Source organism: Alligator mississippiensis, chromosome 5 (genome assembly GCF_030867095.1).
Source record: "Alligator mississippiensis isolate rAllMis1 chromosome 5, rAllMis1, whole genome shotgun sequence".
Lineage (NCBI taxonomy): Eukaryota > Metazoa > Chordata > Crocodylia > Alligatoridae > Alligator > Alligator mississippiensis.
Window position 1 is genome coordinate 219,894,655 of NC_081828.1, and position 22,465 is coordinate 219,917,119.

Here is a 22,465-nt window from a genome sequence, read left to right on the forward strand (position 1 = left end):
GACTCTGCTCGGCCAGGATAGATAGATAGATAGATAGATAGATAGATAGATAGATAGATAGATAGATAGATAGATAGATAGATAGATAGATAGATAGATAGATACCTCTATATTCACAGCCTTGTCTTGTGACTGGCCCAGTTCCCCTGACAGGCCCTGGCACACCTACACTTGTATTACAAGAGCACACTCCCGTTACAGTGCTCGCACCCACGGCCGGTGTGCATCTCTTTAGGCGTGTCTCCGCGAGACGCTCAGAGGGCAGTAGACTCATTTCACTGCGCATTACAGCATCACGGCGAAAGCTGTGCTAATGCGCAGTAAAATTAGTTTGCTGTGCAGTAGTGTCACGTGAAAGCCGTGCGCTGGTATCACAGTGCAGTGCTGCTGACTACGGCACACGTACTATCTTGCAGGTCCTAGACTTAATGTGCTTTAACTAGGCGCTATAACAATGCCCGTGTAGAGGGCACGCCGCCCCGCTCCCCGCGCCGCCCGGCGAAGGGCAGGCTCCAGCCCGCGCCGCACAAGGCAGCGCCGCACACGCAGCAAGGGCAGCAGCACGGAGCGCCCCCAGCCCAGCCCAGCGCGCAGGCGCGGCCCCCGCCGGGCGATGGGAACCGGGGCAGCCCGCGCGGCAGGGAACCGCCCCGGCGCTAGGACCAGGGCGGCGGCTGCCGGGCAGGGCTAGTGCGGTGGGAGGGGAGAGACGTGATGATGTCACAGGTGTGCGTAGGGCCGTTGAAGAGGAGGCGGGCCGCATGCAAATATCACAGACGGGCGGGCGCGGGGTGTGCTGGGAGTGGGGCGCTGCGCGCGGGGCCGGGGGGCGCAATGCGGCGCGGGAACACGGGAGCCGGGCGGCGCGGGTTGGCGGTGTGAGGACGCAGCAGCGTGTTGGGGGCTGCGGGAGTGGGTCCTCACCGTGCCCTGCTGAGGGGCAGTGCTGCCAGGTCAGGGGCTGTAGCGGCGTAATGGCTGACACGGGTTGGGGACGCCCCAGTGGGGGCGGGGGGAGGCGTGTGCGCCTGCGCGGTGGCGGGGCCGCGTGAGCTGTGTAGATGCCGCTGCACGTGGCCAGGCCGGCGCTGAGGCGCGCGGAGGTGTGAAGGCCGGTGCAGGTAGTGGCGGCGCGGGGTGAGGACGGAGGCAGGCTGGGCTCTGTGAGGGGCCAGGCCGCTTGTCCCGGGGCTTTCCCTGCCCCTGGGGTGCTGCGCGCTGAGCGGGGAGCGGGAAAGCGTGGGTGGGGGTCTGCCCCCTGCCCTGGAGAAGGGCCCTGAAGTGATGAGAAGGGACGTGGAGACCCCTTTCTCCCCCTCTTCGTGCCCCGGTGGCTGTCTGGGTTTGGGGTGGGATGGGTGGTGCCATGGGGGGCGGGGGCATCAGTCCCTGCAGCGCCCCGGCCCAGGTGGAGCCCGGCAGTCTTGCTGGGGCGCTGGGGGCAGGGCTGGGAGCCGGCCGTGTTTTGGGTGGTGTTGCATCTTGTTGTGGGGTCGGCACAGCTGTGTCGCTGAGCCCCGCCGCGCGTCTTGCCGGCACTTTTGGCCACGCAGGCCTCGAGCGGGGCGATGCCGCGAGCGCATGCTCCCTGGTGCAGGCTGCCCCGGAGCGGGGTCGTGGCGCCCGCGCCCCTGCGCTGGGGATTGCCGGGTCTCAGCGCGGGGTGTCGCTGGGACGGGATGTCCAGGCTGTGGCCGTAATGCTGCGCCCTTTGGCTGTTGCGGGCGGGTGCGTTGCAGCCCGGCGGTGTGGGGCTGAGCCCAGCGTGTCGGCTGGCAGATTAGGGCCGGGGTGAAGCCCGGGCACTTGCTGTTGTTTGTGCAGCGCTGTCTGGGCTGGCCAGGTTGTGCCGCCCAGTCCAGCGCCAGTGACACGGGCCCGCGCCTCCTTTTGTCCCTGTCGCGGTTTGTGCCCATCCAAGCGGAGTGGTTGGCGCTCGTTGCAGTGCAGGCTCAAGCCAAACGGGCCTGGTCCCCTTTGTTTCGTAACCGCGTGGCTGAGAAGAAAGGTCCGTGCGGCAGACAAGTAGCCCTTTTGTGTTGTGTGTTGAGGCCCGGGTGCAGAACAGGCCCGAGTCCCCCTTTCTTGTTTCCAGCTGTCGTGTCTCAGCACAGCTGTGTTGCCGAGTCCCGCTGTACGTTTGTTTGCCGTATGTCTGGGCCCGGCACGTTTTGGGCCTGGCAGACGTTGCTTTTGTGGCTGTGTTGTGACCCAGCAGCGCGGTTGGTGCTGGGGGCAGGTCAGGCTCATTTGCTCTTTGGCGTTTTTCTGAGGTCTCGTGCAGGCTTCTGCCCCTGCGGAGCTGGGATTAGCACTAAAACTTTGGGGTGCGATACGCTGGTGAAACCTGCCGTTCACCCCTCAAATCCACCACGTGGAAGTGAAGATCAGCGCTACGGGTTCGCAGAGAGCAGCGAGGGGCCCTTGGCAATGCAGCAGGCCCCAGGCTGGCTAGCAGCTCCCTGCGGCGCAGAGACCCATGGAGCAGCTCCTGGACTCTGCGGTGTGGCCCCCGCTCCAGCCCAGGGCTGAAGGGCCGGTCTAGGGGCGCAGGCCCCAGAACTCCCATTTGGGGAGCCCCAAGTCCCAGACTGCCTGGGCATGGGTGAAGTCCCCCCAAGAGATGCCACCTATAGACTTGGTTTTGTAGTTTGTAGTGTTTTAAAATGATAGCTAGTGATTACTTTTGCTTTTCCTTAGTAATAAATCTGGATTTTGTCTTCACGCTGCTTGCGAGGGAGGGTTGTTGGCTTTCTTAGACACCTTAGTGATTCATTTAGTGTTTCCCAGGGGGTCTGGGTGGGGGCTTGAGCCAAAGTGAACTATGTTTAGTTACCCCAGTACTCTGGAGGTGGTACCCAGCTAACTTCTCCAGTTTCCTGATGAACAGCATACTCCTCCTGAATCTTCCAATTTTGGTGGTTTGACGACCGGGTTTGCAACACGGCAATGTCTCCCCGTGCTCCTCTCTTTGCTGTAGCATCTGCTAATTGGTTAATTTTGGCTTCTAAAGTATCAGCCTTTTGATGACCTTTAACATGTGGAATGTGTAGTGAGGATGGATGCCTTTGAATCCATCCCCAACTTGCCTGCCAATCACCCTTTTGTGCAATTTCTTCGCCATCAGCAGCATGCCAATGAGCTTTGTTCCAATGACATATCCAGGATAGCAGAGCCCTAGCACAGAAGTCAGAGTTGGTGTAGATCCAGTTTCCCTTCAGGTGGGTTGTGCTGTTCAAGGAGTTCCCTCAGGGCTCGTACTTCAGCAGCTTGAGCCGAGTACCCCGCTGGCAGGGGACCCCCTATCTGATCATTAATTAAATTCACCGCTCCGTATCCAGTAAACCGCTTTCCATTTTCAAAGCTAGAGCTCCCATCGGTAAACCACGCGTGGGTAGGCTGATCCTCCACTGCTGGGTTTTCTTCCAGCGCTGGAGCCTCGGTGACCCCCGTCTTCCCTTGGCAAGGCTCTCTACCAGGACATGGTGAGCAGTGCCTTCTACTAACAAGGCATAGGGGAGCATATCCACCTTAGACTGGGTTTCATGTCCAGCTCCCTGTCCGGTCAGGAACGATGCCCGCTAGGCGATCCGGGTGTTGGACACTTTAGACCCTGTCAGGTTTCCTGATAAAATGTACTTTAAGGGTGAGTGGTGTCTGGATGATTACTGGGGCCATCTCTGTGAGTCCTTCACGTTTGTGAACAGCCCGTACTGCGGCCAGGCACTCTCGTTCACACTGGCTAAAATTCATCTCTGCACCTGTCAGTTTGCGGGAGTCGTAAGCTATGGGTACCAGTTTACTGTCTGAATTTTTGTGTAGCAGTACAACTGATAGAGCTCTTTCATTCATTGCCAATTTAATATAGAAAGGCTCAATGGGTTAGGGTGTGCCAGAGCAGGAGCGGCGATTAATGCCTCCTTAAGTGAACAAGAAGCCTTTTGCTCGCTGCCTCCCCACTCCCACTGCACCGTTTTCTTTAGCAGCCTCCACAGAGGTGTGTGATCTCTGCACATTGGTGTATGTGGGAGCGGAGGAAGTTAAAACCTCCAAGCAGCCCTCGCAGGGAGTGAGGATCCTTGGGAACCAGCATGTTTAGTAGCGTGGTGACCTTCTGGGAATCGATCTTTTTCCCTTCCACCCCAGTCTTACACCCAAGTGGGTTACTTCTTGCATGACTAACTGAGCCTTTGGTCTGCTGCCCCTGAACCCAGGTTTCTGGATCAGAGCCAGCACCCTCCCCGTGCGTCCCTTCACCTCCGGCTCCTGATCTCCCCATCCCAGTATGGCATCTATGTAAGAGACCACCCTTTCCTGATCGGGTCCAGCTACACTCTGGAGCATGGGTACAGCATGGAGGTGGGCTATAGCTGGGGCGTTGTGAACCCCCTGTGGGACCCGGGTAAAGGTGTACTGTTCCCCTTTAAAGGTGAAAGCGAATCGGTTCCGTGACGGGGTGCAGGGGGATTGCAAAGAAGCAGTTGGCTAGGTCTATCACAGACAACCATCCGGGACTCTCCTGTACCCTGCTAAGCATGGCAGGCGTGTGAGGCACTATAGGAGCCATCGGATGCAGGTGGTCACCCCTGTGCACGCCACCCCGGTGGACTCCTGCCCTGTAAAGGATCGGAGTGTCATTCGATCAGTCTCAAATTGCTTCAGGTCCCATTTCCTCCCGAATACATTTAGTGCAGCTCCGGTGTCCAGGAGTGCACTGATATGCCCTTGAGTTCCCACCGTAACAGGTATTTGGGGTCTCCCTCCTGGATCCCAGTTGAGGGTCCCCAATTTCTCCCATGAGCCAGGGCTTTGCTCAGGGGTCCCATTACGGGGGCTCCGTCAGTGCTCTTCGGAGACGGGGCTGAGGCTGCTACCCTGTCAGAAAGGGGCGGTGCTGCTCCCTCCCCGGTCAGCTCTGATGAGCAGCTCGGCTAGAGGCTTCCCATGCCATCTCCCTCTCGGTTCCCCATGCTGCATTAAAAACTTCCACGCTGCTGACCGAATCCCGTTTTCCCCCTCTCTTTCCTTTGATACCCTGGGGTTAACCCAGTGTGGGCTGGGGTGATAATTTGGACCCCCAGCACCCCTATCAGTTTTGGGGTAGGCACTTTCATTAGGATAGATAACCATATAATTTGGTGTGTCATTAAGCTTTTCTCTGAACTGGGTGGCTGCAATCGCCCCCCCTTGACGTCCAATTAACCTCTCTGCATCCTGAGCCCGGGCTAGGACTTCTCCCAGCACATATCTCCCGGTCTCTCGGAGCGGCCCCATCAGTCCAATTATGGGCTGATGCACGCCTTCCTGTACCTCCTTCCAAAACCCAGGAGGGTAATGTATACTTCTTATGTCTAACGTCCGTTTGTTCTTCTTGTCTAGGGACAGAACTGTCCCTGACAGCAATCCCAGCATAACACACCGAATCACATAGTCCCTAACAGGTTCCCCAGGTGTCTGGTGGCTAGCCCCGAACTGTCCCTTAAATGTCTTTCTTCCCAAACTGATCCCCAAACCCACTATGCTCTGGAGAATATTGTCTCCCAAAAAACTGTCCTCCTGACCCATCGCTGCCTGAATCTCTGGGGTGGCGCAAGCCCTTAGTAGGCAGTGCCATTCCCGGACACTCAGGGTTTCACACTCCACTACGCTGAGGGATTTCTGCAACCACTGTCCCAAATTCCTAATGTTAGCAGATCCCAGGGTCTTGCCCAGGGCTGCTAGATCAGCTCCACTGAGGGGCACCGTTACCTGTGTGGTTTCCGTGGGTTTTCCCTGAGCATCCCGAGTGACTGAGGTCCGCGTGATTGCGCTCACCTCAGGCACCAGGGTCCTCTCCTGATCTGACTTAGGGTCTTCAGGAGAGGGCTCCCCTGCATCCTCTGGGTCTCCCCATATCTCCCCACCCCAAATCTCACCTGGATTGAAGGGGATGTCTGGATCCCTGGCTTGGTCTCCCCGGATGACAGCTGCTACTTGCAGGCTGCACTCCTGGAGTTCCTTTTTCAAACGGTTAATGGTGTTTAGACAGGGGCCATGGTTGGCCTTGGCTCCCTTCTCAGCTTGGTCTTTAGTCCTGTGAAACTATGTGCCGTCAAATGCAGGATGTCTGAGTCTCGTGGTGGTGTGTCAGAGCACTGCGCAGTTCAGAAAAGTGCTGGAGGATGTGCGGGACATAAGACGGTGGAGACTCGCTGAACTGAACAGGTGGCTCACACGGAGCGGAGCCGCTCGCTGCTGAGACACCAGGGTTGAGATCCTCGCAGCAGCCCCTTCCTCCGCCAAGGCACGGAGACTCCCACCCGGGCTCAGGGCAGCATTGCTGCACGGGGCGCCTGGGCAGCCCGGCTCAGGGGCAGCATCTGGGATGCTTTGCTCCCCACCTACCCAGGAGAGTCTGCACCCAGGGCTGCTGCCCTGGCCCCCTGCTCTGCTGGGGCTGAACCCCCCTCCCTGGGGGCAGTGCAGGACCAGGGCCCAGCAGGAACCTCCCCACAGCCCTGGCCTGGGGAGAGTGTGGGGGACATCCACGGCTGGACTTGGGTGGGCAGGGCGATGCTGATGACGAAGGCAGAGGAGGCGGTCATATGCAGATCTGGAAGGGAAGGGGAGGGCGCGCAGGGCCTTTTGGGAACAGGGCACTGAGCACCGTTGTGGGGGGCCTGGCACAGGGTGGGGGTGCAGGGGAGGTGGAGGGAGAAGCCCTGCGCGGTGGGGAAGGAGCAGTCCGCAGTGTGGGGAGGGTTGCATGCAGTGGCCCAAACTTGTGCGTCGGTTGGCCGGGGGGCGGTGCTGGGGCCCGGCCTGGATGAAGCATACTTACCTGGCAGGGGAGACACCATGATCACTCAGGTGGTTTTCCCAGGGTGAGGCTCGCCCCTTGCACTCCGGGCGTGCTGACCCCTGCGATTTCCCCAAATGCGGGAAACTCGACTGCATAATTTGTGGTAGTGGGGGACTGCGTTCGCGCTCTCCCCTGGCAATGCTGTGCAAAGACAGACTGGAGAGGGGCTGGGAGCTGTAGCTGGGGCTGCACTCCTGCATCTTGTCACTGCTCTGTGGGAAGATGAGCACTTTCAGCTGGAGCAGAGTCGGGAGGACAACTTTTGCCATATGTTGCATGAGCACCTAGCATGACAAGGCAACAAGGATCTACGGCCAGAACTGATGAAGGTAACGCCGAGGTTCAAGGTACGGAACGGTCTACTTCAAGCCAGAAGAGGAAGAGGTTATGCTGCTACTAGTACCTCAGCGATATTGATGGGCTGTTATGAAGGTGGCTCGTGAACTACCTATGGGGGGACATTTGGGCCGGGACAAAACTGAAGCCTGCATTAGGGCGAGATTCTTTTGGCCCGGACTGCTGAAAGAAGTAGCGAGATATTGCGCCTCTTGTCCGGTGTGTCAAAAAGCAGACCCGAGGCGCCCCCCAAAGGCCCCTTTAATTCCGATGCCTTTGATAGAGGTTCCATTCGAACGGGTAGCCGTGGACATCGTGGGGCCACTTCCCCGAAGGAGTACTGGGAACCAGTATATTTTAGTAATGCTAGATTATGCAACCACGTACCCAGGATCACAGGATGAACACGAGCCGCCAGTATGATGCTGTTGTCAACAGAGCTAATACCATACTGGGATCCATTAACTGATGCATCACGAGCAGGGCTAAAGAAGTGACACTTCCTCTCTACTCAGTGCTGGTGAGACCCCAGCTGGGACTCCAAAACGAACATGAGCTGGCAGTGTGACAAAGCCATCAGAAAAGCCAATGGCACTTTATCGTGCATCAGCAGATGCATGACGAATAGATCCAAGGAGGTGACACTTCCTTTCTATCGGGCGCTGGTCAGACCGCAGCTGGAGTACTGCGTGCAATTCTGGGCGCCACACTTCAAGAAGGATGCGGATAACCTGGAGAGGGTCCAGAGAAGGGCAACTCGTATGGTCAAGGGCCTGCAGACCAAGCCCTACGAGGAGAGACTGGGGCACCTGGACCTGTTCAGCCTCCGCAAGAGAAGGTTGAGAGGTGACCTTGTGGCTGCCTATAAGTTCATCACGGGGGCACAGAAGGGAGTTGGTGAGGTTTTATTCACCAAGGCGCCCCCGGGGGTTACAAGAAACAATGGCCACAAGCTAGCAGAGAGCAGATTTAGATTGGACATTAGGAAGAACTTCTTCACAGTTCGAGTGGCCAAGGTCTGGAACGGGCTCCCAAGGGAGGTGGTGCTCTCCCCTACCCTGGGGGTCTTCAAGAGGAGGTTAGATAAGCATCTAGCTGGGGTCGTCTGAACCCAGCACTCTTTCCTGCCAATGCAGGGGGTCGGAGTCGATGATCTGTTGAGGTCCCTTCCGACCCTAACATCTACGAATCTTTGAATCTGGAAGCCCCAGACCGGGGTGGAGGACGTGTGCCGGTAGTAGGGCCACTTCTGGTTCTGGACTGACTCTTGGATTTGGATTCTTTTTGTCTAATCTAGCTTGGAATACGAGCAATTTAAATGAAAAAATAACCCCCGACCTCCCCTCCACCGACAGCGCCACTCGGGCAGGGGATGCAGCGCTGAAGCTGGCATCATGCCGTCATGTCGCAGTTTGCTGATTTTGTCTCCAAGCACAAAGTCTTACTGTCATGTCCCCCGTCCGTTGTCCCCCCTTGCCTCCCCTCATATTTTCTGAATTAAATTGTGTGTGTGCACAGACCAAGTGTGGCAGCCTGCTGGGGTCACACTTCCCTCGTGCGTGAGGGAGCAGGAGAGGGACGCAGCCGGCTGGCCGAAGCGCTGGCTAGTCTGAACTTGGCTAATTGGGGGATTCGCATCAAAGCAGCGCGGGATAGCCCGTACACACGACAGCCAGCTGCGCTGAGCCGGGCTCTGGGGACGGGACGCTGCGGGGTCCTTAGTGCGGGTGACCGGTGCGTGTGTCTGCGGGGCGGGCTAGTGCGGCAGACTCTGGGGGCGGGGCTTAATGATCATCTGCATACCCAGGATGCAATGCTCCGGGAGCTGCGGGATTTGGGGTATTTCTTTGCTGTTTTGGGAAAAGAAAGGTGGGGCCCATGAGGTGGGGGTTGGGGGCTGTGCATGCAGAGCTGTGCGGGGCAGGAGGGGGGGGCCGGGCCCGGACCACCCTTTACTGCGGGCCTCCCCCCCCGCCCCGGGCTGCTGCCAAGCCGCTGTATGCTATTACTCTGGTTTCTCTTCAACACGCATAAATCTTTCGCCTTTTACTAAAGATTTCCGTGGAGAGAAGCAGTAATGAGTTTACACCCAATTTTTCGAAGCCCCGTTCCGGCGGGGCTGTCCTTCCGTGTGCAAAAGTAGATCCTGTTTGTGAGATTTGATTGGTCTTGCAGACACGTAATGATGGGAGCGGCACTGTCAGGTGTTTGCTGGTGCACACGTTGGCTGTCTGGTTGGAGTGACAGCAGCGGTGACTGTGTGCCGTGGTTAAACACTGCTGTTGCTGCGTGCGGGCTGCGGTGCCTCGCTTGGCATCCTGCGTGTTTCTTTGGGCAATCAGGTGCGGTGCCCATCTTCTCTCCGGGTAGGAGCGGGCCCTGGGCTGCCGGGAGATCATCTGCCTCCTCCCACGTCTTGTGGCACCACTCAAATACTACTTCTTCCTACAACTACAACTACTACCACTACTTCTCCTTCTCCTCCTCCTGCTGTTAGTCCTGCTGGGGGTCCACACACCCACCTCACCCAGCCTCGCCCAGTTTATGGTGCTGGTTTAGTTGCCAACAACCGGACCGTGGAGGAGGGTGTACTGGGTTACACCGTATCACCGCGCAGACCAAGGCCTGGTCTGACAACAGAGTCAAAGGGGACAACAAAGCGCTGCTAAAATCCCAGGGTTTGCACTTGCTGCCGGGGAGGTGCAGCTCCATCCAGCTGCACTTCAAGATGCATGGCTCCCCACAGTGTGCGAGAGAGATCGCACCCGCACTGTGGTCACACTCAGTCTCCTGGCACAAGAAGTGTGTCTGGGGCACGCGTCAGGCCAGCAGCCGGCTGCGACCCTCCCTGCACCACCGCCCGGAGCAGCAGCTGCCCCAGGCAAGGGGCACAGTGTGTGCAGAGTCCAGGCAAGCACTGCTGGAAAACAGAGGCCGTAAGAGCCCACGAGGACGTGTCCCCCTGGCCAGATCCATGCTCCCCGGAGCCTCCAGCACCAAGCGGCTCCACACACAGCTCAGCATCGACCGCCCCTTGGCCTGCCAGGTGCTGCACGGCCAGCACAGAGCTTGACTCGAAGGCCTCAGCCCACGTATCTGGTAAAGACGCAGCGGTTCCTTGCCTACAGATGAGGAGAAGCTGCAGCCTCTCCTGCTCCTCTGCGCTGAGACATCCTCGAGCCAGCTCGGCTGAGTGAGATTGATTCTTACTTGAACACAACCCTTCCGCCGTCCCCCAGGGTCTCCGGCCAGAGCCTCCTTTCTGGGCAGGGGTATTGCCAGCTGGGCAAGGGCCAGGGGCAGGTTGACCAGGACGTCCCTGGACCTGGTGGGGCTGCAGATGGGGAGTAAATGAAAAGGTGCGGGGGGCACAGAGCCAGAACGGAGGGGGTTCTCTTCAGCACGTATAAATCTTTCTGCACATTTGCAGTGGGCTCGGGGGTGAGACAGGGGTGCCCGCTGTCACCGGGGCTCTTTGCGCCATCGAGCCCCTGGCACAACGGATCGGGGGGATAGGGTGATTAGCGGGGTGAGAGTGCCGAGGGGAGGGGAATTGAAAATCCTCCTATACATGGATGATGCGACGTGTAGTGAGGGACGAGTTGTCCCTGGGAAGAGCCTTGAAGCACGTAGACGAGTTTGGGGAGGCATCCGGAGCGAGGCTGAACGTGGACAAGAGCGTAGTGCTTGCGGTAGGGAATTGGGGGGACTTGAGAAACCTTGGGCTACAGGTGGAAAGGGAGGAACTGAAGGTGCTTGGCGTCTGGATGGATACCCAGGGGAAAGGGAAACGGGCGTGGGAAGTGTTGGAGGGGAGAGTGAAGCAGACGGTGGGGTTGTGGAGCACACGGGGGCTATCATCGAGGGGGAAGGTGCAAGCGATCAAACAGTGCTTGCTGCCGCTAATCCTGTACACGGCGATGGTGTACCCCCCGTCCTGGCGACAGGCCCGGCGGGTCCAGCGGGCCTTGTGCCTTTTCTTTTGGGGGGGGAAGACCGAGAAGGTGGCTAGGACAGAGATATATAAGGAAGAGGGATTGGGGGGATGGGGCTTCCCCAACATAGAGCCCTTCGCTTACGTGCACTTTTTGAAGCTGGTGGTGAGGGAAGCGAGGGGAGCAGCGGGCACCGTGACCGATTTCTGCAGGTTCTGGGGGGGAAGCTCCTGAGAAGGCTGGGCCTGTTCGGGAGTGCGTGGCAGGGAGCGTGGGCTTGGCAGATGTCGCGGCCCTACGCCCGACTTGGAGCCTTTGTTGCACAAGAAGGATTGAAGGGGTTAGGGATCGAGGGGCTGGGAGATGCCAAAAAGGTCTTCAATTTCCTGAGAGGGAAGCAGAGGATGTCGGATGTCGGGGAGTTGAGACCGGAGCAAGTCAGCAGGGTGTGGAAAGGACTGGTGGGGAAGGACTGGAAAGGGGAGCATGAGGAGCTGGCGTGGAGGGCGGTGCGAAATGCTCTGCCAGTGCGACAGGTGCTCTATCGCTGGGGACTCTCCCGGTCCCCCAAGTGCCCAAGGGAGCTCTGCGATGAGCCCGAGTCGGTGACACGTACTGTGGGACTGCTCGTACGCACAACGGGTGTGGGGGAAGGTGACCACCTATTTGAAGGATACGGGAAGGGGAACGGGGGTGACTTCCAGAAATGTTCTCTATGGTTTATCAGAGGGGACGGATGGGACATGGGGGGTGCGGGTCTTAATCACCTGCACCAAAGTAGCACTATGGAAAGTACGCTCCTTGTTGGCTCTAAAGGGGTCGTGCTTTTCCACAACAGAGTGTCTGCAGCTAGCAATGCACGAGCTGCACTTGTTCATCTGCTTCAGGTGTGCCCTGCGCAAGGCCAGGAACCTGCTCCCGCACGGGCACTCGCACCCCACAGTGCAGGACTGTATTAAAGTGGGGCTGAGTGCAATGTACTGGTAAAGTGTCAAAGTGTGCTTTGGTCTGCCAAGTGAACTGGTGGTCACTCGATGGGTTGTTAGAGGTACAGGTATATATATATGTATAGTTTTATATAATTTATATATATATCATTTGGCTTTTGGATAAAAACGGGTGGTATTCCCAGGATGAGGAGACTATTAACATGGTTTTTGCCATGACACGCTAGTGCATGATGTTATGAGGCTAATTAATGCGCGGTAAACATCTTGTGTAGATGCACCCGCCCCCCCCAGGAACCTTATCCTCCAATGCAGACAGATCGGCATCTTGTAACCACTGCTGCTTGAGATCTGAAAGAAAACAACTCTCCAGTCTGTCTTTGCACAGCGTTGCCAGGGGAGAGCGCGAACGCAGTCCCCCACTACCACAAATTATGCAGTCGAGTTTCCCGCATTTGGGGAAATCGCAGGGGTCAGCACGCTCGGAGTGCAAGGGGCGAGCCTCACCCTGGGAAAACCCTTTTTTTTTTTTTTTTTTGTAAACATTTTATTAGCAAAACCAGACTATAGCAAAGGATTCAAAAGGACCCCAGACCGAGGCCTCACAAAATGGTAATACAACATTTCAAATAACATAATACAAAACATTGGGATTGATATCATATTGCACGTCATCTCACTTGTACACAGTATAGACAACATCCCTGAGTATTGGCTATCTAACACATATTACACATATCCTTATCCCTATCCCATGTGCAACCCTCGCCAGCCTTTCCTACTCACAATGCTGACTCTTAGTTTAGCCTACACCTGTGCGGGGCTGAAACAACCCCCTGAAGTCCAGCTCTTCCCACAATTTTTCCTCCCCTCCTTCTTTCGTATTCCCTTCTCTATCTCTATAGAAGTGCAGCTCGTGCATTGCTAGCTGCAGACACTCTGTTGTGGAAAAGCACGACCCCTTTAGAGCCAACAAGGAGCGTACTTTCCATAGTGCTACTTTGGTGCAGGTGATTAAGACCCGCACCCCCCATGTCCCATCCGTCCCCTCTGATAAACCATAGAGAACATTTCTGGAAGTCACCCCCGTTCCCCTTCCCGTATCCTTCAAATAGGTGGTCACCTTCCCCCACACCCGTTGTGCGTACGAGCAGTCCCACAGTACGTGTCACCGACTCGGGCTCATCGCAGAGCTCCCTTGGGCACTTGGGGGACCGGGAGAGTCCCCAGCGATAGAGCACCTGTCGCACTGGCAGAGCATTTCGCACCGCCCTCCACGCCAGCTCCTCATGCTCCCCTTTCCAGTCCTTCCCCACCAGTCCTTTCCACACCCTGCTGACTTGCTCCGGTCTCAATTCCCCGACATCCGACATCCTCTGCTTCCCTCTCAGGAAATTGAAGACCTTTTTGGCATCTCCCAGCCCCTCGATCCCTAACCCCTCCAATCCTTCTTGTGCAACAAAGGCTCCAAGTCGGGCGTAGGGCCGCGACATCTGCCAAGCCCACGCTCCCTGCCACGCACTCCCGAACAGGCCCAGCCTTCTCAGGAGCTTCCCCCCCAGAACCTGCAGAAATCGGTCACGGTGCCCGCTGCTCCCCTCGCTTCCCTCACCACCAGCTTCAAAAAGTGCACGTAAGCGAAGGGCTCTATGTTGGGGAAGCCCCATCCCCCCAATCCCTCTTCCTTATATATCTCTGTCCTAGCCACTTTCTCTGTCTTCCCCCCCCAAAAGAAAAGGCACAAGGCCTGCTGGACCCGCCGGGCCTGTCGCCAGGACGGGGGGTACACCATCGCCGTGTACAGGATTAGCGGCAGCAAGCACTGTTTGATCGCTTGCACCTTCCCCCTCGATGATAGCCCCCGTGTGCTCCACAACCCCACCGTCTGCTTCACTCTCCCCTCCAACACTTCCCACGCCCGTTTCCCTTTCCCCTGGGTATCCATCCAGACGCCAAGCACCTTCAGTTCCTCCCTTTCCACCCGTAGCCCAAGGTTTCTCAAGTCCCCCCAATTCCCTACCGCAAGCACTACGCTCTTGTCCACGTTCAGCCTCGCTCCGGATGCCTCCCCAAACTCGTCTACGTGCTTCAAGGCTCTTCCCAGGGACACCTCGTCCCTCACTACCCATGTCGCATCATCCATGTATAGGAGGATTTTCAATTCCCCTCCCCTCGGCACTCTCACCCCGCTAATCACCCTATCCCCCCGATCCGTTGTGCCAGGGGCTCGATGGCGCAGACAAAGAGCCCCGGCGACAGCGGGCATCCCTGTCTCACCCCCGAGTCCACTGCAAAGGCTTCCCCCAGGAAACCCCTCGCCAGCACCCTGCTCGTAGCCTTTCCATAAAGTGCCCGCACCCACCCCACGAATTCTCCCGGCATCCCCATCCCTTCCAGGACCCGAAACAGAAACTCATGCCCAATGCTGTCGTACGCCTTTTGCAGGTCCAGACTCGCCACTAGCGTGTTCCACTTCCGTTCCGTGACATACGACAGCGTGTCCCGAAGCACCCAGAGTGCTTGTGTCGTCCGCCGCCCCCCCACTGCGCACATCTGTTCCTCACCCAGCACCTGCGGTAACACCGCCCCCAACCTCGCCGCTAGGATCTTGGTGAATAATTTATAATCGGCATTCAACAAGGTGATTGGCCTCCAGTTCTTAATGTGCTCCCGTTCCCCTTTCTTGTAAATCAGAACCACGACACCCTGGGCAAAGCCCTCCCCTACCTGACCCCGCGCCATGAATTCCTTAAAAAGGGCCAAGAGATCCCCCTTCACTAAGTCCCAAAACTTCCCGTAGAACTCCACCGGGATCCCGTCTCCTCCTGGTGTCTTCTTTAGTGGCATCGATCTCAGGACGCCCAGCATTTCGCTTTCCGTCAATTCCTTTCTCAGACTCTCCCTCCCTTCCTCCCCCACCTTTCTTTCCAAACTCCCCACCAGTCCCTCCACTTGTTCCTGCCTCACCGCTTTCCTATGAAACAAGTCCTTGTAATATCTCGTCACCTCCCGCAAGACCCCTTCTACATCCTCCACCCTTCCTCCGTCGGCCGTGCGGACCACCTCCATCACCCGCTTCTTGCTTTTCACTCGTAAAGTGAAAAACCTGCCCCATTCCTCCCCCTCGTCCACCCACTGCGCCTTGGCCAGGAGCATCCGTTCTTTCATCCTGGTGCGGAACCACTTTTTCACCCCCTCTCTCGCCCGTTCCCATTCTCTCTTCACTGCTTCCCCCTTCTTCAACTCTTCCCACAATCTCTGAACTTCTCCTTGCAAGCGTGCCAGCTCCTTCTTTTTCTGGCGTGCCTTTCTCCTCCCCGCGCCATCGAACCACTCTCACACGCGCCCCTTAATTTCAATCCACCAGTCCCACCGGGTTGGGAAAAAGGGTTGCAAGGTTTGCCACTGGCAATACGCACTTTCGAAGGCAATGCATTCCTGGGGGTCATCCGGTAACGAGACATTTAGTTTCCAGACTCCTTTCCCCTGCTTGAGCCCCTGCCCAATACCCACCTCTACCCACAGCATGCAATGATCTAAGATCATGATGTTTCCCCTGCTAGGTAAGTATGCTTCATCCAGGCTGGGCCCCAGCACCGCCCCCCAGCCAACCCACGCAGGATTGTGGGCAAGTGCATGCAACTCTCCCTGCACTGCGGCCTGCTCCTTCCCCACCGCGCAGGGCTCCTCCCTACACCCCCACCCTGTGCCAGGCCCCCCACAACGGTGCTCAGTGCCCTGTTCCCAAAAGGCCCTGCGCGCCCTCCCTGTCCCACCCCTTCCCTTCCAGATCTGCATATGACCGCCCCCTCTGCCTGCGTCATCAGCATCGCTCTGCCCACTAAGCTGCAGGCACGGGTGCCCCCAGGCCAGGGCTGTGGGGAGCTTCCTGCTGGGCCCTGATCCTGCACTGCCTCCGGGGAGAGGGGCTCAGGGCCCAGCAGAGCAGGGGGCCAGGGCAGCAGCCCCGGGTGCAGACTCTCCCCAGGGAGGTTGGGAGCAAAGTCTCCCAGCTGCTGGTCCTGAGCCGGGCTGCCCCGTCGCTGCATGCAGCAGTGCTGCCCCGGGGCCGGGGGTCTCAGTGTTGGGGTGGGGGAAGGGGCTGTTGGAAGGATCTCAGCCCTAGTCTCTGAGCAGCGAGCGGCCCCGCTCCATGTGAGCCAGCGGGTCTCCACCGTGTAATGTACGTCCCGCTCATCCTCCAGCACTTCTCTGGCCTGAGCAGCACCCTGGCAAGAACCACTAGCCAAAGATGTCCAGCGTTTGACCACAGGAGTCTCACAGGACTTTATCCTGAGTCCAGCTCAGGGGGTCTCCACTTTTCCAGGGTCAGGCACCCCCCCCAGTCACTTCTTAACCCAGTGGCACATTCAGTGCCAAAGCACCAAAGTTTGGTGCCCAGCACAAAGCCTGCAGCAGCAGCCCACCCTCGCCCCATGCACAGATCCTGAGGGGGGGAACCCCCCCCCACGCCTCCCAGAGCCACCCCTCCCCCATCTCCAGACCCCCCAAATGAGCCACTTGCTACTCCGTCCCGCATCCCGACCCGGCTGGGCAGCACCTGTTGGCACCCGGCGCGATCGCCCTGCTGGCACTGGGCACACTGGGACTCATTCATGGGCTAAGATCAAGTCTATTCACTTGGTCTAATTGTAACCCTTCTGCTGAGCATCTGTCATCGTCAGCAACAAGGGCTGGGTTCAGTTTTAGGGTACTAAATATATTTCCCTTCAGCTTGAGCTGGCACCCAGACCACCTGGGAAACACTAAACGAATCACTACAGTGTCCTATAAATCCAGCAACCCTTCCCTGGCAAGCAGTCTGAACACAACCCCTGATTTATTACAGAGGCAAACACCAGAACATAAGCTACGGTCCAGCCGAACAGCCCCTGCCCTGGATCGAAGTAGACCCTGCGTGACCCCGACCCGTACTGGGGAGCTTCCACCCCAGGCTTGCCAGGCTGAGGGGGGCAAGTCTCCACCCAAAAGAGGCCGGTCCATGGGGATTTGGGTGCATCGTCTCCCTTGCCATCGCTGTTTGCTCAGGGCGCCGGTTCCCTCTGTGTTGTGAAGGGCCCTTTGCAGAGTTGATGTGACTCCCTGGCTGCTGGGGAACGCCAATCTCTGCGCTGGCCACGGATGGGACGGGATGGGAGATGGGCCGCACATGCACCAGCCACGGCTCCTGCACCCACGGGGGCCACAGCGGTGCCACAAACCCGCCGTGAGCTCTGAGACAGCGAGGGCCTCCCCCGCCTCCCCCCATGGCAGCCCCGGCAGCTTGCACTGGGGCACGGGGCCAGCCCAGGCCTGGGAGCTCAGGGCCAGATGCACACCCCAGCCCCGAGTGCGAGGACAGTCCAAAGCGCAGCAGGAGCCTGCTCCCAGGGCAGGGATGGGCAAGGGAGCCCCGCTGGGCCCTGCCTGGAGCCAGCAGAGCTCATGTAGCTGCAAGGACCATGCGCTGGTGGGGCAGGCCCTGCTGCCCCAGGACGGCATGGAGGGAACAACACGGGTCTGGGGAAGGACGCCCAGGCCCCCTGACCACGAGGAAACAGAGTTGACTGCGGCTGCACCTCGGCAAGGCTTGGACGCCCTCACGTGGGACAGGCTGCAAGGGAGGTGCGTGCTGCGCAGAAGTGCCGTCGGGCAGACACCTGGCAAGCAAGGAGCAGCTGTGCATGGATCCATGGCAGCACGGCTGGAGGGACCCATGGCCAGAGGCACTCCCAGGGTGCAGCCGGGCTTGTTTTGGCTCCGAGACTGTTTCTCAGGCTCTGGACATGGGAGCAGGAGCCTCCAGATGGCATGGCACCGGGAAGCCCTGCAAGCGTGTGGAGGCAGCGACAGCATGTGGAAGGGTCTGGACAGTCCAGAAACGAGGGCAGGAGCCCCGGGCACGAGGGTTGGGGCAGAGCAGCGCTGGGGGGAGCAGCAGAGCGGGCAGGAAGCATCCGGGTCAGGACACAGGCTGCCCCCGAGGATGCAGGGGCGAAGCAGGCCAGGCCGACAGAGAGCCCGAGAGGCCTCATGCTCAGCTGCGCGTGCCAAGGGGGAGCAGCCCCAGTGGAGCTGGGACAGGACCCAGCACCAGCAAGGAAGGGGAGAGCTGGGCAGGAGAGGTGCAGAGCTCCAGGAGCAAATGCACGGGCTGGGCATGGGACAGTCTCCTGGGAGCCGAGTGGCTGCCCCATGGGAGGGGAGAGCCGGTCCTGGGGCCCGTGGCCAGGGTGGTAGCCCCGTGCACCTGCAGCAAGTCACTCACCACAGTGCCATCCAGAAGGGAGTCACCTTCCCGTGTATCTGATGCACGTGCCACTGCAGACTTAGAGGACACATTTAAGAACTGTATGCAGAGAGATAACGTACCACCACACTCCATGGAAAAGGAGGCTGCAGCAATGTGGCTTTTATGGGAGGCTACTAACAATCTGTTCCTCCGTCCAACTAACTGTTAGGAGGCATTTTAAAGGGGTTAGCTAAAATTTGTAGTAAGGTAAAGTTGGATGGTAATTGTGAGGAGGGTTGTAAGTTTTGTGCCGGAGAGGTGTCTTGTTAGTGCTGACCAGAAAACGTTGCTTGTCTGGGTCAGGCAGAGTAGTGGACATGAGTACGTGCTGCGGTCCGCTTGGGACTAAGTAAGACCCTCCCGTGGTGTTTGCAATAGGAAGCTAGGAGAGAGCAGAGAAAGCCATCTCTCTGCTGGAAAGGCTGTGTGAACGACCAGGAGTAGAGGAATAAGGGAAAGTAGAAGAGCGGTCTGGGAGGCAGCTGTTACAGAGAGAGATGTGAAAAGTGTTTAAAAAGAAAGGAAGGAAAAAAATGATTAAAAGACCAGGTAGAAGGAAAGAGAAAGAACGTAATTTTAAAAATAACTGCTTTAAAGCATGGAAAAAGATACCGTTGCTTTAAAAAAAACAAAAAAAAGTTCGGTCCTGATCTCGGCGTGCCCGCGGTCATGCTGTGGTCTGTTTGGTGAAGTACACGACTTCTGCCGCGGGTCCAAGGAGCAAGAGGAGCGCTGTATGTCCGCTCCGTGTGTGTCCTGCGAGGCAGAAAAACTGCTAGAAATAAATATCTGCAATCTCGTTGGTAAAACGGGCGAAAAATGTTTTAGGTTTTTTTTAACCTCCCTTCACTCTTCAAAAATAGTGTAAATCTTTTAGAAAGTGTTAGCAACTTGTTAAGGCAAAAAGAAAAAAAAAAGGAGGTGTTTATAAAACCGTGGTGCACGTCAGCGCTGTAAATGTGTCAATATAAATAACGTTTTACTGCCAGGAGTTTTCCTTGGCAAGGTGGTGCGGGGCGCATGTGTTTGTTTTCTTCCCCCTCTCTCTTGCAGAAGCTCTAGTGTCAAATCTAATCTAGCGGCAAAGGTGACTAAAGACCGACAAGGTCATCAGCAGCGTTTTCTTCACCTCAGCCATGGTTTTATCATCACAGCAAAACTGTTGTGTGTGTCTGGGTTGTGTTGTTTGTCCCCCTTGCGTGGTTTTAGTTTGTTTAACGGATTAGTTTAGTGTAAGTTGGCAAAAGTCTAGATGTATATGAATATCATAAAGATGTAACAAACATTATTAGTAATAGTCTCTCTAAAAATTAAATCTGCCTGTGGATCCCAGACCAGAACACCTCTGTCCAGTTGGACTGGCAAGTTGGTCTAATCTTTGAAACAAAAAACAGCAATTCATATAACCATTTTAAGTTGTAAAGTTTACACCTGTTTAGCAAAACGGCATTTAGTAAAAAAAAGTCGTGTGTGTTTAGTAAATAACCTGATCAAATGTTTTCTAAAGCTATAAAGGAAATCTCATTTGTATTTAGATACCATTTATAACACCAGCATAACAGGATGTGTGTGTATACTGCATTAACCCATTGTTTTATAAGAAAAGTTGATAAAACTAGCACATCAGCATTTGCATAAAGATGTAAGAAAACTCTTTATTGATTAAAGCAAAATACAAAATGGAAAGCTCATGAAGTTGATAATGAACGTGACTCAGTTTATAGATGTGGGAGACACCGCTAACTACGACGTGTATAAATGGTTGGCACAATTAAAAAAAAATTGGCAACCCAATTTGTGGAAAATTAATGATCAGTTGTGTATTTAGAACTGGGATAGAAAAGAAACAGACTTTGGTTTCCAACTGAATTGGACTAGTGCGTATCATTAACCGTCTTAGTACAGTGGTATATAAAATACAATTAGAAAAAAAATCAAAATAAATACATGTCTTTCAGTTATATGCTGTGGGGTATGAAATGTAACTTATTAAATGTATTTAAAAGCCACGGGATATCAATAACGCCAATGGACTAAAAAAACAGTGGCTGTTAAACACCAATAAAGGAGAACAAGCGTTAATTTGTATTTGTTGTTGTGTTTTTCTATTTTTAATATATTTGTGTATCGTAATATTTTGACTTTGCTTATTGAGTTATTTGTTTTTTGCTTTGTGAAGTAAACCCTTCATTTTGAAAGTGTGTGTAACCTCCCTAACTGGGCTCTTAAGTATGCAGATAATTCGAGCATTACCAAAACACACACCCAGAAATATTATGGTCATACATAACCCTCCCATTTGTTCAAAGAAAGCACATTGAGACCCCTCATTTAATTGGCAAATATGTGAATGACCAAAACCAAATTGTCAGTCATCGTATGTATCGTAAATGGACTGATAATCAATGGATATGCCCCACATTGCCACTCTTGGAAGAACCCTGCTTATTCCAAACTATCCACACGTATTGGAATGAATTGGATAATAGCAAAACCAAACTGTATTTTGATTAAATGAACTGTGTGTGTGGTAGGACTCAAACAAATTATTTGACAAGGGAAAAATGCTTCATTTCCTCCCATGCGGCAACGTGTGTGTAATGTCACTGTTATTCAAACTCCACTTTTCAGGTATTATTTCACAAAACAAATAATTCAGGATATAAGTATAAAAGATAACAATTTGCTAAATTTTAATATTTCCATAGAAGTCAGTTGAACAACCCTGCTCAACCTTCTGATGAAAAATTTGCAAATAGCCCAATTAACCACTGCCACTAATAGTAACACACAAGTGCACAGCATTTCTGTATGGCATCTAGGTCAAGAAATCCTAAAAGTTTCAGAACAAGCCAAACAAATGTTAGCATATCATTGGTATGACATCTTCATAGGATAGGCCCCTTCAGGGATGACGATTCTTAATATCATGCTGCACCATATAATAATACCCTTTCTCATAATGAAAAGTTTATTTCTTGCCATGTGTTATATGTGTTGTTAAATAAAAACAATGCATCCAAAACTTTAAGAACTGCAATTGAAAACAAAAGATCTTCTTATCAGACAAATGTAGTTTATGAAGAAGGCACTGGGAAATGTGGGGCCCCTGCAAGATACGCTGGGCAATCTGGTGGTTGCACCAGAGGAGAAGGCAGACCTCTTTAACAAATTCTTCACCTCCGTTTTCTTGTGCAGGGACCAGGACTCCCCCACTGTGATTCAAGACGGACTTGAGGGAAACGCCTCCAGACCTAAGGTTGAGGAGGACCGGGTTAGAGTGCTTCTGGAGGGGCTGGACGTGTTCAAGTCAGCAGGTCCAGATGCTCTCCACTCCAACGTGCTGAGGGAGCTAGCAGGGGTTATTGCAGGGCCCTTGGCATGGCTTTACGAGCGCTCATGGCACTCGGGCCAGGTGCCAGATGATTGGAAGATAGCCAATGTGGTCCCCATCTTTAAAAAAGGGAGGAGGGAGGACCAGGGCAACTATAGGCCCGTCAGTCTTACCTCAATCCTGGGGAAACTCTTTGAGAAGATCATCAAGGAGCACATCTGTGATGGGCTGGCATCGGGGATGATGCTCAAGGGCAAGCAGCAGGAGTTCATGAGGGGCAGGTCATGTCAGACCAACCTGATTGCCTTTTACAATCAGGTCACAAAAGCATTGGAAGCAGTGTCACGGTGGATGTAGTCTTTCTGGACTTCAGCAAGGCCTTTGACACTGTCTCCCACCCCATCCTCATTAAAAAACTAGGTGACTGTGGCATCGATGCCTGCACAGTCAGATGGATTGTGAATTGGCTGAAGGGTCGTACTCGGAGGGTGGTGGTGGACGGGTCATATTCGACCTGGGGAGAAGTGGGCAGCGGAGTGCCCCAGGGCTCGGTCCTTGGGCCCGCACTGTTCAATTTCTTTATCAGTGATTTGGACGACGGGTTGAAAAGCAACCTGTTCAAATTTGCTGATGATACCAAAATTTGGGGTGAAGTGGGCACACTAGTAGAGAGAGAAAGACTGCAGCAAGACCTGGATAGCTTGCAGGGGTGGGCTAACAAAAACAGGATGTGTTTCAATACAGACAAGTGCAGGGTGCTGCACGTGGGCAGTAGTAACC

The 22,465-nt window shown here is 55.3% G+C and overlaps 2 non-coding genes and 1 pseudogene across 2 annotated transcripts; 2 read left to right on the plus strand and 1 right to left on the minus strand.

The window, feature by feature from the left end:
- The first annotated feature begins 6,812 nt into the window (after positions 1-6,812).
- LOC132251079 (U1 spliceosomal RNA) lies at positions 6,813-6,976 on the plus strand. Its single transcript, XR_009462882.1, has one exon. It is a non-coding gene; the product is annotated as a U1 spliceosomal RNA (small nuclear RNA).
- Positions 6,977-9,182: 2,206 nt separating this feature from the next.
- LOC132251007 (U5 spliceosomal RNA) lies at positions 9,183-9,298 on the plus strand. The gene has a single exon (XR_009462817.1). It is a non-coding gene; the product is annotated as a U5 spliceosomal RNA (small nuclear RNA).
- Positions 9,299-12,453: 3,155 nt separating this feature from the next.
- On the minus strand, positions 12,454-12,605 carry LOC132251081 (U1 spliceosomal RNA; annotated as a pseudogene).
- Between the last annotated feature and the right edge of the window lie 9,860 nt (positions 12,606-22,465).